Below are 6,946 nucleotides of genomic sequence, written 5' to 3' on the forward strand. Positions count from 1 at the left end.
TTTTTTTTTTTTTTTTTTTTTTTTTTTGATCTTCCATTAATGGGCCACATAATAATAAGGAACTTGAATGGTGATTTTATACATCTTGAGTGGTATAAAATTTTTGTTTGTGTTTTTTATTTTTATTTATTTATTTATTTGAGACGGAGTCCTCCTCTGTTGCCAGGCTGGAGTGCAGCGGCATGATCACGGCTCACTGCAACCTCCGCTTCCCGGATTTAGGCGATCCTCCCACCTCAGCCTCCCAAGTAGCTGGGACTACAGACCTACACAACCATGCCCGGCTAATTTTTGTATTTTTTGTAAAGATGGGGTTTTGCCGTGTTGCCCAGGCTGTTCTCAAACTCCTGAGCTCAAGTGATTCACCCACCTCAGCCTCCCAAGGTGTTGGGATTACAGGCATGAGCCCCTGCGCCTGGCTGTTTTTGATTTTTAAAAAGCAATAAAATGCTAAGAAGAAATTATGATGTCATTAGCCTCTGTTAATATAATCTTCCATCTAAAACATGTGTACATTCTTACATTAATTATTCCTTTTTTTTTTTAGACAGAGTTTCGCTCTTGTCTCCAGGCTGCAGTGCAATGGTGTGATCTCTGCTCACTGTAACCTCCACCTCCCAGGTTCAAATAATTCTCTTGTCTCAGCCTCCAGAGTAGCTGGAATTACAGGTGCACACCACCATACCCGGCTAATTTTTTGTATGAAGTAGAGACAGCGTTTCACCATGTTGGCCAGGCTGGTCTTGAACTCCTGACCTCAGGCGATCTGCCTGCCTTGGCCTCTCAAAGTGCTGGGATTACAGGCGTGAGCCACTGCGCCTGGCCCATTAATTATTCTTTAAAAAGAATATATGTTATGTTATCTTGACTATGCAATTTATACATACACATACTAATGCCTGTATGTTAATAAAGGGAGCTTGAGAAAGTGAGACAAGCATGAGTCTTATGTTCCAAGCAGCAGAAATTCTCTCTCGGGAAATATTTCCTCTTGCTAGAAGTTTATCTTGATGAGCCTTAGGGTGAACAGTGACAGTGCAATTGGTAGTTGTGATTTTTCCAGCCATGTGGCTTTTGTTTTGCTGAGTGGGGGATACAACATGAGGTGGCAGTTAAATTGCTCCAAAGCATAGAAAGGATTGGGGAGGCAAAAAAGGAGAATAATATTACCATAGCTAATACGCCTTATATGCCAGACACTACCGTAAGCATTGTTTAAGTACTAACAATTCTGCAAGGTAGATGCCATTATTATCCCCACTTGACAGATGAGGAAACTGAGACCCAGAGAAGTTAAGTCGCTCATCCAAAGTCTGACAGCTATTAAGTAGCAGAACTTGGGGATCAAACCAAGCAATTCTGGCACATGAATCTGTGCTCACAGCCATCAGAGCTAGGGGTAAAAGAGTGAGGAGAATGTGGATACGCTTCTGATGGATAGGATGTGATGTGGATTCTCTTTCATGTCTTGCAATAAAATCTTTTATAAAAAATTCAGGTGTCCTTCATGTGTTCTAAAGTTGAATTTGTTTTGTGGGTTACAGTGAAATGCCAAGTATGGGGAGTGTGTGTGTATGTGTATATGTGTACAAACAGAATGTAAGAATGCAGTTGAATCTGTGTAATTTTTTCTCCTTTGCATTTTGATTTTCTGTAATATTCTATGGCTGAATGTATACTTTTACAATCAGAAAAAAATTATTTCTTAAAAATAAATATATTGAATTTTGTATTTGCCATATGATGAGTGCATTTAAAATGTTCATAGCAAATAGCCTGGAACAAAACTCATAAAATATAAGCGATGGTTATAACTAGATGGAAAACTAAGGGTGATTTCTTTCTTTCCTTTCTTTACTAAATTTTCTAATCTTTTTATAATGACCAGATTCCAATTTTGAAATAAAAAAAAAACCCATAATTTTAAATAAAATCAAGGATAATTTTAGATGCAATGAGCAATGGGACATTATCAAAGTGAAGTGGCATGAAGACAGTGGGTTTTAGAAAACTTTCTCTGATGGTACCAGAATTGACCGGAACAAGACGAGAAGCCAATGATTGGAATACCAAAGGTCCCCCCCTTTCAGCCTTGTCAGCTTTCCAGCCACAACAGGATATCCACGGCTTACTGATGTATTCAACAAATGATTATTGAACAACAGCCCTGGGCCAACCATGGGCCAGGCACAACAAGGAGGAGTTTAGATTGTGTGGGGAAGATAAGCACTAAACAAGTAAACCAATGACTACACAGCTAATTTCAGATGATGGTACAGGATGTGAAGGGGAATAAATATGACACTGACCAGAAAATAGTTATTGGGGCACTGGCGAAGGAGGGTTTTGCTTTAGATAAGGGGCACAGGGAATTAAGGTTTTAGCTGAAGCCTAAAGGATAAGAAGGAGTTGCCCAGGCATTCCAGGCAGTAGGCACTGCAGGGACACAGGCTGGGAAGAAGGAATAGAAGGGATAAGAGGGATATGGGAATTGAGCAGGAGCCAGTCACATATGGTCTTTCAGGCCATGCAAAGGGGTCCGTATTGTATTCCAAGTGCAAGTAGAAGCCACTGGGAGGTTTTAATAATGGAATGACACAATCTGAATTATGCTTTAAAAGGTCACTCTGACTGCTCGTGGAGAATGAGTTAAAGAGGAGGAAGAGAAGTTCTGCAGAGACCAGTTAGGAGGTCAGCATGATTGCTGGTGACAGATGATGAGTCTTGACTATGGCAGGCTCTGGAAAATGTGACTCAGCTTCCTGTCTTTCAAGAACGTGTCCAGCAGTTGCCTCCTCCCTGAGGCTTTTCCTGACCCTTCCCAGGGGGCTTTGTGACACCAGGGATCACCTCCTATTGCAACTGTAGCACTGTATAGCACTCACTGTGTGCATGTCCATCTCATCCTTATAAACAGTCAGTCTTCTTAAACTTCTAACTGGTGCCTAGCACAGCAGCTTGCCTTTAGCGATAAGCAACAACTAGGGTATTGAGTGCCTATAACCTGCCAGACTCCCACTAAGCAATGTACATACTGTGATGGTTTATTTTACGTATCAACTTAACTGGGTTAAGGGATACCCAGATAGCTGGCAAAGCATTATTTCCGGGTGTGTCTGTGAGGGTGTTTCTGGACGAGATTGGCATTTGAATCCACGGGCTGAGTGAGGAAGATCTGCCCTCACCCAGTGTGACAAGGCACCATCCAATCCACTGAGGGCCTGGATAGAACAAAAAGGCAGAGGAAGGCAAATTCTTGCTTGCTCTCTTCTGGAGCTGGGATGCCCTTCTTCTCCTGCCCTTGGACATCAGGCTCTAAGAATTGCACCCGTAGCCCTCCAGGTTCTCAGGCCTTTGGCCTGAGACTGAGAGTTAGACTATTGCCTCCCCAGGTTCTCAGCTCTTTGGGCTTCTCTGGGGCTCCAGCTTGCAGACAGCATATTGTGGGGACTTCTCAGCCTCCATAATTGTGTGAGGCAGTTCCCCTAATAAACTCTCTCTCATCTGTATAACTATCTATCTCTCTATCTCGATCTCTCTGTTTATCCTATTATTTCTGTTTCTCTGGAGAACCCTGACTAATACACATTTATTGCATTATTTTAATCCTGTTAACAGTCTGATAGGTAGGTATTTGTATTAGGCCATTCTCGCATTGCTATAAAGAAATACCTGAGGCTGTGTAATTTATAAAGAAAAGAAGTTTAATTGGCTCACAGTTCTGCAACCATACAGGAAGCATGGCACCGGCCTCTGCTCCACTTCCTGATAAGTTCCTCGTTTCATCTGAGACCTCAGCAGCCTGGACTTCCCTGTCCTTATCACTATCAGCATTTTGGTCACAACCATTTAACCAGTTTCTAAGAAGTTCCAAACTTTCCCTCATCTCTCTTCTTCTGAGACCTCCAAACTCTTCCAATCTTGGCCTGTTACCCAGTTACAAAGTGGTTTCCACTTTTTTGGGTATTTTTATAGCAATGGCCCACTCCTTAGCACCAATTTTCTTTATTAGGCCATTCTCGCATTGCTATAAAGAAATACTTGAGACTGGATAACTTATAGAGAAAAGGTTTAATTGGCTCCCACTTCTGCAAGCTGTACAAACATAGCACCAGCATCTGCTCAGCTACTGGGGAAAGCCTCCGAGAGCTTTTACTCATGGCGGAAGGCGAAGCAGGAGCAGGTTCCTCACATGGCGAAAGCAGGAGCAAGAGCGAGAGTAGAGAGGAGGTGCCACACTTGACAACAACCAGATCTCAGAAGAATTCACTCACTATCATGAGGACAGCAATGCGCCGTGAGAGATCAGCCCCCATGACCCAAACATCTTTCACCAGGCCCCACCTCCAGATTTGTAGATTACAATTCAGCATGAGATTTGGGTGGAGACAAATATCCAAACCATATGAGTATTATTCTTTCCACTTTACAGATCAAAAACTGAGGTTTAGAGACAATGAAAAATTCATCATCGTCACACAGATAGGAAGTAAAAGAACATGGGCTTTGAATGCGGGTCTAGCAGGCTCTCAAGCTCAGGTCACTATTGAGCAGGGCATCAATAAACAGGTGTTAAGTGAACAAATGAAGAGATAAGGACCTGGACTAGGGCATGGTGGATGAGACTAGAAATAAAGAACTGGCTACAGGAGAAAGCTCAAAGGAAAGTCTGGATAAACCTTTGTATCTATTAACTGTGGGCGGTGAGCAGTCATTCAAGACAGCCTCAACATGGCCCCACCTTAAGACTGAAAGCACACAGGGACCCCCAGGTCATGGAAGTGGGTAGGGAGCTAATTTCAGAGAGAAAATGATATTTCTGGATCTCCTGAAAAGCTGTGATAAAAAAGGTCAGGAACAAAGGGAGAAGACAGCTTAGAGGAGATGGCCATCCACTTGGTCAAACTCTTTCCAGGTCAAGTGGATTAAAAACAAAAACGTTTTTTATTACAGTGTGGTTTCTGAGGAACCCAAATTGCAATACCACCTAAGGTTATTTTGCAACTTGATTACTTAAAAGGGCATCAAGTCTGAGTGAAGTGAGGTCATGGAGCCCATTTCCACCCCATCCGCCCTCCTCCTAACAGCCACAGGGAGGAGATGGCACAAAACCATGAGGCAGATTTCCCCCAAGACCCAGGCACCTGAAGGCTCCTGAGACAGATGGTAGCTCATCTAATAGGGGAGCCACCCTCCAACACGCCACCAGAACATAACTGCACTCCAATTATATGGTTTTCTATTCTTGGACATTGCCCTGCAGGGAGCTATGTTTTAACCTTATAAGCACCCCATGGGGAGACCATGAGAGTTGGTAGAAAATGTGTGACATATAGGTCTCACCAGGCCCCCTTCATGATTTTTCAGAGACATGTTCCCCACTCAAATGGAGCAACAACTTGACAGAAGATGAAAATGGAGAGAGAAGAAAACAATTCATGCTCATGGCATAAGTGGAGGAAAAGCGAAAAAGAGAATCACTCACTTTCTGACTATTGGAGTTGTCAGGCAGCACAATGAAGCATTGCTAGTAGAAAAGTGCCTGTACCTTCTGCCATCACACACCTCCCTTGGGACCAGAGCCCCTGGCCCCCTAGAAAGTCTGAAGAATGCACAACCCTGTAATGGTATCTTGGCAGTGCTGCAGCTATGCCTGCAACTGTGATTTCAGATACATGGCTCACAGACAGGTGGACTTACATCGCTTCAACAGCTGGGCACTCATGAACAATGTAAAAGGCACTCCACTTTGACGGGGGCTACGGAGGAGGAGGGGTAGGGAGAGTGGAAACAAAAATGTCCAGGAAGGGCAAACAGTGGCTCATACGTAGCCCATAATCCCAGTATTTGGGGAGGCTGATGCGGGCAGATTGCTTGCGTTTAGGAGTTCAAGAGCAGCCTTGGCAACATAGCGAGACCTTGTCTCTACTAAAAATTAAAAAAAATTAGCTAAGCATGGTAGTGCTTGCCTGCAGTCCTAGCTACTTGGGAGGCTGAGTGAAGAAGAAGGATGGTTTGAGATCTTATCATATATATATATATCCACCAGAAAGAAGCAACCAGATCAGTTTCCAGGAAGTGAAAATCTTTGCTTTGGTAAAAAAAGAAATTTTTTTTAAAAGGAGAGAAAAAAGAGGTGGAGGATGGGAAAAGAGAAGGAAGAAAAGAAGGAAGCAATTGACATCCAACAGCGGATATTTCCACAGTAACAGAATGTTGAAATCTAGCCCTGAACAAAATGGACATCAATTCACCTAAGTGGAGTGTGAGCAAAGCCAAGCAGCTATTTTCTTTCCTAACCTAGAGTACTGGCCAAAGGATTCTTCTGAGATTCAGTTATAAAACTGGAATTACACTGCTTTTGTTATATACCTGAGTCCTCCAACTGTTTCACACTCTCAAGTAATTGACAGTCCTGAGGAGCTCTAAAATAACCATGCCAAGAGGCTATTAGAAACATTCACTCCTCAGATCTGAGGCCAGCGGTAGACAAGACCATCCCAGCTGTCCTCTCTGTGGGCTCCTTTTCCATGGAGTATGGCCAACTGGCCCTGGAGGGGGGACAACCACAGTCACCCACAGGTGACTTCCAGGGCTTTCAAATTACATGACTTATCAGTGGCACCACACAACCCCAGAAGCCTGAAGCTGCCACAAAGAATGTCCACTCCTCACATCCCCAAAGCATAGTTCCCATGGGCATGATGAAGAGCCAGGAGCCTTTGCTCTTCTTTGGGTCTGTCCTTTGGTCAACACTTATTGAGCATTCATCATGTGTCATATCCAGAGCCAGGGATGGAAAGAAAGAAAGAAAGAAAGAAAGAAAGAAAGAAAGAAAGAAAGAAAGAAAGAAAGAAAGAAAGAAAAGAAAGAAAGAAAGAAAGGAAAGAAGAAAGAAAGAAAAAAAGAAAAAAATTAAGTATTTAATTTGCTGATGCTATTATAA

This window comes from Rhinopithecus bieti, unplaced genomic scaffold (assembly GCF_001698545.2).
Source record: "Rhinopithecus bieti isolate Rb0 unplaced genomic scaffold, ASM169854v2 scaffold_1673, whole genome shotgun sequence".
In the NCBI taxonomy this organism is placed as follows: Eukaryota; Metazoa; Chordata; class Mammalia; order Primates; family Cercopithecidae; genus Rhinopithecus; species Rhinopithecus bieti.